The 9812-nt window shown below is 29.8% G+C and overlaps 1 pseudogene; it reads left to right on the top strand.

Moving 5' to 3' along the window:
- Nucleotides 1-6556: 6556 nt before the first annotated feature.
- On the top strand, nucleotides 6557-9114 carry LOC106331409 (annotated as a pseudogene).
- Nucleotides 9115-9812: the final 698 nt, after the last annotated feature.

Here is a 9812-nt window from a genome sequence, read left to right on the forward strand (position 1 = left end):
GTACCGTTTTTCCTTGTTTGAAGTTCGAACTTCAAATGATATCAATCTTGAGCTTCTTTATTGCTATGCATGTTCAAACTATGGATCTTGACTAGCCTCGCGAAAAATGCGAATTTTAATAGTATTTTACATGTCAGACCATTTACACTTTTATAGGTGAGACATATTTGTAGACATTCTAGATCTTATGCTTAGTTCATAGATAAAAAGTTTACAATCTAACATCATCTCTAATCAACTTCAAAGTTTACAATCAAAGATCGATCTCGAAGATCTTATGTCAGACCACTTCAATCTAAGATCTTAGATTAAATTTTACAATTTTAAATCATCTCTAGTCCCCTTTTATTTTCATTTCTATATTTTCCTAAATATATATTTTATTATATAGTTGAATTTAATATAACGTATTTTTTTGTATAGAGTTTATCTAGTTTTAGGAGAAAATATAGAATACTACTATTTCCATCTCTAAATATAAAAAGAAATATATTAAATTTGAATTGTCGCGGTGGTGAGTGGGTAACACGGTCCCATGGTAACACTAAAATAAATTTCAAAGTACAAATCACGAAAATCACAATCATCCTAGAAATCAGTTTGAGCAATATTATAGATCCTATTTAATACTCCCAGCTTCTTCCACAACGAACCTGATAGCTATTTAAGAACAGTTATTGTAAACACATGTGACATGTACCGAATTCCACGTAAGTGATCTATTCTATTAAAATTACTGTATGACCGATTGATATTTGTTTGGTCCAATTATTTATAATCCACTTTCTTAAAAATTTAACTGCCATGACATGTATATATATATTATAACCTCCTCTTCCCTTGGTATTTTATAACCTCCCGATGAAAAAAAAATGAAAAAAAATAATCTCCTCTTCCCTTTACTTCCTATCATTTCGGGATGCATTACTTTGAGTGGAAAAAGTATTCGACTACAATCATTGACAGCAACCAATTCATCTATTAGATGCTTCGATTTTCTCATGTCTGATACTATTCTGTATATACATTATCAATAACAATTAATAGCATTTATATTCATAGTATCAATAACTATGTTTACAAATAAATAAATAATTATACCAGCTTTAAATATCGGACGGTTTGAATAAAAAAATAAAATAATTTAGATAATTTTAAATTTATGGATAAAAATATTCGGGTAATTTTGTTAATAAATAGTATTTTTAGTATATTTAACTATTTAAAAATTAAGTATAATTAATATTTGTGGGTATATAATTCCATTTTAAAATTTTGGATACCTATTTGGTTAGCGGTTTGGTTCCGTTCAATTCAATTTTTTGGTTCCAGAGATATATGATTCACTTGATTATTTATGAATTAGGTTTACATTTGGTTTTAGTTTTTTGGTTCTGGATAAATGTGTCTAAACCTATACAATATCTTATACAGAAATTAGGGGTGGTCGTTCGAGTACTCATTCCGATTTGGTTAGGATCTAATTCGGATTTTGGGTTTTCGGAGTTTAATATTTTAGCCTCATTCAGATATTTTTAAATTTTAGTTCTGGTTCGAATAACCCATTGAAATTATATTAAAAATCTTAAAGTTCATATACTAAATAATATTGATAACTAAATTGTATATTGATATGTTTGTTGCTTCCTACGAGCAAAACACATACCTATTTCATTTAACTACTTTTTACATTTAACTGATTTTATGAATGTGGAACGGGTGATATTCTTTTTTTTTTGTTCAACCAAAAACGAGGTGATATTCATTTTAAGCTATATATAAAAAATATACCGAAAAAACAAAACAAACAATATATCCGCGCTTTGTAGCGCGGATCAAGATCTAGTTGTACATCAAAAGATAAGGGACCCTGTTTGGTATTTTTGATCGGTTCACCATAACTTTCGAACTATGTTGGCAACTTGGTAGTTCTATCTTTCAACTGTCCCCGACCACGTGGGATCGCAAATTATACATGATTTCCTAATGACTTGGTACAACTGTGAGGGCATGTTTGGACATTATATACTAGATTGGGTAAAATATTTCTCGTTAAACCAATCAATATACATTTGTGAAGAAAAGTAAGGATTATAAATAATGCTTCTAGTACATTAAACAGTGTGATTCCCCATTTATATCTCATATTGAATTAAATGAACTTCCGACCTAAAACCAATTGGTGATAAATGAATCGATACATCTATCTTATATATTACTTAGGATTCATTCCAACTACTGATGTAAGAGACTTAGTCTCTAATACAACCCTCGAGATGATAGCTCTTTAAACGTCAACCTCAGAATGTTTGGAAAATGATCGATGTGCCAATTTTGGCTCAAATAGATTTGGATCGGATTGGACTGTATGGATCGGGCTCATACAAATACACTACTAGATTTAAGTTTGAACTAGATTCTGATCCACGTTAAAACGCAAATTATGGTTTTTTTTTATAAAACCGGCGAATTAAATTATTGTGATGTAAAACAGTTATATTTAGGGAGTGAATGGTTGGATTTTATCTCATTACTTTAGTTTTATTTATTTTTAAATCACTAAATTTTATTTGTAATAGTTAAAGCATATATCAAGTTTCTATTCATTGTTACCAATCATGCTTTACTTTTATTTTTAAATCTACAGCAAAAAAAAAGTAAAAAGAAATTATGTATTTTAGACAAAAAAAATTTACATCTTACTGTATTTTATAGGTTGCAGAATCTGTAAAATGAAAATTACTATTTATTATATCAAATAAATTAGATCATCATAATAAAAACATATATAAATATTATTTAATTTTGGGTGCTTTTAAATTATTGAAATATGCTTTTAAATTATTGAAATATTTTAAATAACATAAATATTATTTAAATATCACATTTTACATAATAGTAAACTTTGATATTTCATAAAAAAATTATTAATATAAATTATTTTAATTAATAAAAAATATTTAATATATAGATCACATATTTAATATATTTTATTTTAAAACATCTACGTCCTATAGTTTAGAGCGATAGCAAATTTAACTAAAACAAAAGTCTGCAAAAAAAGTTTACAGTAACAATTTTACATCTACAACCAACTTATCTATAGCTAAACTTTTACAATTCACAACCGTCGTTTGTCGTTCATACGGATGCATGGTTACCGGTTTGGTTTACAGAGTAATAATTAAGTTTGTTTATGTTGATGGCGAAAAAAAAAATTACAGCTAAATTTTACGGCCACAGGCAAAACCAATCATCACATTAATGTTTTGTTTCTTGGACTTGTATTACTAATGTAGTGATCAGTCATATCCGGTTTTATTACTTATGTATAAACGTGACAAATTCCATGGAAAATAACTTGTGTGTATAATATCATGTAAAGATAACTTTGTGTATAATAATCAGTTAATATACTAATTTTAATGTGAAGACTGTAAATATATTTATCGTTAAGTTTTTGAAGATATTTCTCTCTGTGAAATAGTAAATAGAGTTGTTACCCACCAATAATATTTTTTAAGGTATAAGGAAGTTCAGAGTTTTAGTTAGTTATTATAATTTCACACATTCGACTGAATATTCCTTTCTTGTTCAAAATTAATTAATTTTATATTTATTGTAATTCAATTATGTAGTTTTAAGATTAGATTTTTTAGATTCGGTAATGATATAAAGGATTTAGAATTTAAAACTGAATAATATACTCAAAACAAAATCTGCGATTAATATTTTAAATTAATGGATTTGGGACGATATTATTTAATTATAATGTAAATATAGTAAAACAAAAATTAAAAAGGAGGTACAGTTTCTTTTAATTATATTTCGTATAATTAAGTCGAATTGGCAGACTACATTTCGAACATAACATCATATCATAACCAAAGCTATTTTTCTATATAGTTTAGATATTTTAGAAATGAACATATGTTAATAAAAACACACAACTTACATTTTTAAAATCTAACATTGTAAAACGAAATGTCTATATTGTTTAGTATAAGATGGACGACCAAGTATACATCAAATCTAGTAATTTATATAATTGAGTGTTAAGGAAAATTTTGGTGTATGAAAAATAATGGACAATGTCAGTATACTAAATTTCAAAAAATAATGTAAGAATGACGAATGAAAGTTTTAGATTCATGGGTGTATTTCGTCACTTGGTTAAAATTTGTTCATATCATTCGAGACAGTATATGAATTCCGTAAAGAACATGCCTTATTTATATATCATGAATTTTAGTTATAATTGATTAGTTCCCTTCCCATAACAGTACATGAATTTATTGAGCCAACATGTTTAGTCGAATGTATGTAGTAGCTAACATTTAAAAAAAAAGATAAACCATTCGTCCGGAGAGAGTCCGGAGGGAGAATGTGAAAGTTCCGGTGACGGTTCGCGTGGAAATCTGGTGCGGTGCGGATTCGAACTCAGGTCCTTTTATGGATCTACGGAACGCCTTGACCACCCGACCACGGTAGCTAACACTAAGTCAAAGTATAATAGGTTTGTTATTATTATTATTAATAGTTAGATTAATAAGTTGTTATTATTATTATTATGATTAATATATGAGATATGTTATTTAATTAACCGAGTCGGGTAAGTTTAAGTAGGTGTTGTCAAAAAAAAAAAAGTTTGAGTAGGTAAGTTCCATTTATAAAGTAGTGATATATTCTAGTAACATTTATAAAAGAGTTGAAAATTTAAATGACAATTTCAAATAATTGATAAAAACATGATTCTAAATTAATAGATTAAATTAATAGATTAGATGATGCCAAGATCTTGCACTGATATAAAGTAACAAATTTCAATCATTATATGCATCATTTATATAGTCAATATCAAGTTATAGTGGATACACCTAAAAAGTAAGTAACAAATTTCAATCATTATATGCATCATTTATATAGTCAATATCAAGTTATAGTGGATACACCTAAAAAGTATTTATTGCGAATACATATATCAGATTCTGCGAAAGTGGTCACTGTACACCAAACGATACGTGACTCTGTTTAATTTCTAGACCCAAGATGGCAAGATCGATAGCTTACCGTCTACGGTTACGACGTCTTTGCCGGTTCTAATGGATTTACTTTGTTTAACAAGTTTATACAATAAAACATGTTCATGTTTTCAGACTTGCCACGGTCAGTCAACAGAGGTAAAACTCTATGGTATATTATTAACTTATACCCCAGGTTTAGTGAAAATGTTCTTCATCATGCTCATCTTAGTCGAAGTCCTTTTAGCCAAAAAAAAAAAAAAGTTTATACAAAATTTTGGTTCTCAACTTGTCATATATAATTTTAATAGTCTTTTTTGTTAAGCTAAATGGATACACCCCCTCGAAACGATGGCTATTAATTTGAACATCAATTTCGAAATGTTCAGAAAATGGTCTAGGACCAATTTTGGACCGGGTCGACGTGGATTGGGTTGGATTACTTGTATCAGATTCTAATTTTATATATTAAAACAGAAGTCACGACTTTGATTCATGTGCGATTTTTTTTAAATGGACCTAGTGGACCTATTACTAAAACGTCATGTTACATTTAATATATAATCTTATCATTTAAATTTTGGGTCTACCGAAAATTTTTATTGGGCTATCAATAATTAGATTTAAAAAATAATTAAACCAATGAAAACAAATTTTAAACTATATAGTTTATTTTAAAAATTAAACAAAAACTAAATGTTTAATTATTTACTCGATAATATAAATCTATGAAGCGAAAAGTTTAAATTTTTAAAAAATTTATAAATTTGTGAAATGTTACAATATATTTGAATATGACAATAAAACAATATATTACTAATCTTTATATATATAGTTACGATTTTAATAATGAAATAATAATCCGAAAATATATATATAGAAGAAGATACAAATACATGTGAAAGTTTGAAACAATCTATTCAATGAAAAAATATACAATAAACTTATTATGTTTTAAAAATTGATAGACACATATATATTATAATATATACCAATTTAGAATTGAAAACAAAATATTTATATAAAAATAAATGAAAGCAAAAACTCGTGCGGTTGCGCGGATCGAGATCTAGCATCATGTTAAATTAGATAAAATTTTAACCCATAACCAATTGGTGATAAATAGATTAATCTATCTATATTATATTTGAGATCTTTTTGAACTTCCGATGAGAGATTTTGTCTCTAATATTTTTGCATTTGAAAATGATAAAATTGTTACCATTTTTATATATTTTGTTTAACATGTTCATTCAAAAAAAAATTGCTTAACATGTATGGTCTGAAAAATATAATGTATACAATATATTAATATATATACATACTGTATATTATGTCATAAGTTAACAGAAAACAGAGGAAATATTTATACCCCCTACTTTTAGCGGGATTCAAGTCCAACTAATCATACACACAGTAAATACGAAATTAAATGATTAAATAAAAGACATTTAAATAATAACCTAACTCCCCAACACCATTTAATCAACATGGATAATACGGGAGACAAAACCCTTGTACTATATAAGAGCCAAGTATGCCTGAAAGCAAGATTGGGGTATAGTCAAAATAAGAGCGAGAAGACATGGCGAGAGAGAAGCAAGCAGAGATAACAATAATGGAGCTGCTTAGCCCAGTGTCTCGGCTGTTTGTTTCGCCCGGTTTCTATGGCGCCATTGTCTTTACTTTAGGGTTTAAAACTAGATGCAACTCATCTGCCATTGTTGAAGGTATCAAGAACACATGGATCAAGCTTCCCCGCTTCTCTAGCAAAGTGGTAAACATATATTATTATTAACATGCTTTAATGGATACATTGTTCTTAATTAGTTAGTCACCAAATGCAAACGATGTGGTTATATATCTAACCATTTCAATGTGCTCTACAAATATTTTACGTTTTTTTTTGCTAAGAAGGTTAATATTCATATAATAAAAAGTTAGACTTTACAAATGCACATATTTTACTTTGCAGGGAGATTTCATTGATATATATATATATAAATTCTTTGGGTTCACTGATCCTCATAATGTCATTCGCTCTCTTTCTCTCTTTTATCTATTTATTTAATAAACTATGCGTAATCATCTATTTGATCATAAATAAATGTTTCAGGTGATGGACGATAAGAAAAATGGAGAAGCGGTTTGGGTTCCTGTTAATGTTCGAGTAGAAGATCATGTTTTTGTTCCGGACATTGATCATTTCGACATTACAAACCCTGATCAATTTATAGAAGACTATACGTCAAACATAGCTAACACTACAATGGACATGTCCAGACCTTTATGGGAATTTCATGTACTGAATATAAAGACATCAAACGCAGAATCTTTAGGTATAGGGAAGTTCCATCATTCACTTGGCGATGGGATGTCTCTTATGTCTCTTCTATATGCTAGTTCAAGAAAAATATCAGACCCCAACGCTCTACCTACTACTGCGACTACAAGAAAACAAGTTGGTTCCAATGATAATCGGTGGCTGGTTGCCAGATTTTGGCTTATGATTAGAGTCATTTTTACAACTTTTATTGAACTGTTCAAGTCCCTCCTTACACTATGTTTTATGCGGGATACTAAAACTCCTCTCATGGGTAAACCTGGAGATCGAAATGGACCTAGAAAGATTATCCATCGGATAGTAAGCTTTGATGATGTCAAGTTCGTGAAGAACACAATGAAAATGGTAGATATATTAGTACTCTTTATCAGTTCTACTTGTCTTGATCATTAGTCGTTTCCTAAACAAATTATGCCTCATTGTAGAAAGTCAATGATGTTCTTCTTGGAATAACACAGGCAGGTCTCTCAAGATATTTAAGAAAAAAATATGGTAATTTCAGACTCATTCTTTCATTATAGTGTTATTGACCTTATATAATCAACATGTTGCAATGTTACCCAAGTATCTAGTATGTTAAACTAACAGATGTAAAGCCTGAGAAATAAAAGAGTGAATATATGATCCAATGTATATTGATACTACAGTATTAGTTTTTTTTGTAATATATCATTAACAATAATCTTTAATATTTTAAAAACAAGGTGAAGATCCAGTGACTGAGAAGAAAAAATCCTTAGAGGAAACACGTCTCCGGGGTACAATAGCTGTAAATCTAAGACCAGAAACAAAGATCAAGGTAAAATAAGTAATACAACGGTCTTATATTTGCATCTTACAAAACGATGTTTTACGATAATTAGAGTGCAATAACTTGATAAAATTAAATATGAAACTGTAGGATCTTGCTGATATATGATGACAAAAGGTTCAAAATGTAGATGGGGTAATTTCATAGGTGTTGTTATATTTCCTTTATGGATAAGATCTGAGGATGATCCATTGGAATACGTCCGGAGAGCCAAAGCTACTATGGATAAGAAAAAAATCTCCATGGAAGCACTTGTGTTATATGGATTCATCAAATTTACAATGAAAATATTTGGCGGAAAGGTAAAATATCAAACTATTTCATCCATATACGTATACTTTATTTAAGTAAAAAGATTGAACAACTTTTAATGACAGGCTGTAGAAGCTATCACTAAGAGGGTATTTAGCCATACAACGCTGACATTTTCTAATGTGTTGGGTCCAAACGAAGATATAAGTTTCTTTGAACATCCCATGTGTTACGTCGGAGCAAGCGCATTGATTGGACCACAAGTAAGTATAAGTCTATAATCATGTCATTCTTGTACTTGCATATTAAATCTGTTTTTTCCTTTTCTGAAATCATATACAAGTACACTTGCTGACATTTAATAACATGTGTTTATGTTTGTGGTTGGACTAGGCTCTTATCATCCATTATGTAAGCTACGCAGACAAGATTATCATCAATCTAGCTGTCGATACAACAGTGATTCCAGATCCTCATCTACTATGTGATAATTTGGTAGAGTCGCTTGAAATCATCAAACTTTCTCTCTTGGAGAAAGGACTTCATAAAATGGAGGTTTGAGACGTTCACGCGATATAAAAATGGAAGTCTACGTTAAAAAGATAACATGTTGTGAATTAATGTACTATGTTAACTTTTGTATTTGTTATCATGTTGTGTTATTATATATACATTCTACTTTGGTAGTATAAAATTTTTATTTCTATACGAAAAAGCAGACATGCATGTAGCATTTACACAAGACGACCAAACGTAGACCACAAGCACCACTAACATAATTACATAATCAATACCTATTTCATCACAAACAGAATTCGATTTCCTTTTGCCTTGGACTTGAAGAAACTGTACAAGGGCTTGTGTACCGTTGCTGTTCAAGAGCTTCATCATGAAGTTAAACCTGGTACGTCTGGAGATGTCTTTGGTTGTGGCCAATTTGCTCCTTCAGGAATCTTGATGCATCTGTAACTTTGATCTTTATAAAGTTACGTGGCCTCCCTATAGCTCGACATCCCCAGTTCTTGGCTAACGCATCTGCTTTCCAGATCAGTCTCGTAGCTATTCCCTTGCGCCTGAAACTCTCTCGAACCGCCACGTTTGAAATGTAAGCAATCCCCGTCCTGAAACAAAACTCAAATAAGTTTTCTTAGTTGCACTAACGTTATGAGACATGTTCCTTACAGAACAAAGGCACATGGCTTGAAACAAACCTTCTCTGTCGGTGAGGTCATTTCCTTGGAAGGTAAATCAGCTACAGTATCTACCATCAAGATCCAGCTACAAAACCTATGTCAATCAGCACTCTGCAGGCATAGGCTGGGCTCTAAAAGACTCCAGTAATAAAACCCTGCTTCAGGGATCGGCTTCAATTGATGCTACAGAC

This window comes from Brassica oleracea, chromosome C3 (genome assembly GCF_000695525.1).
Source record: "Brassica oleracea var. oleracea cultivar TO1000 chromosome C3, BOL, whole genome shotgun sequence".
NCBI lineage: Eukaryota > Viridiplantae > Streptophyta > Magnoliopsida > Brassicales > Brassicaceae > Brassica > Brassica oleracea.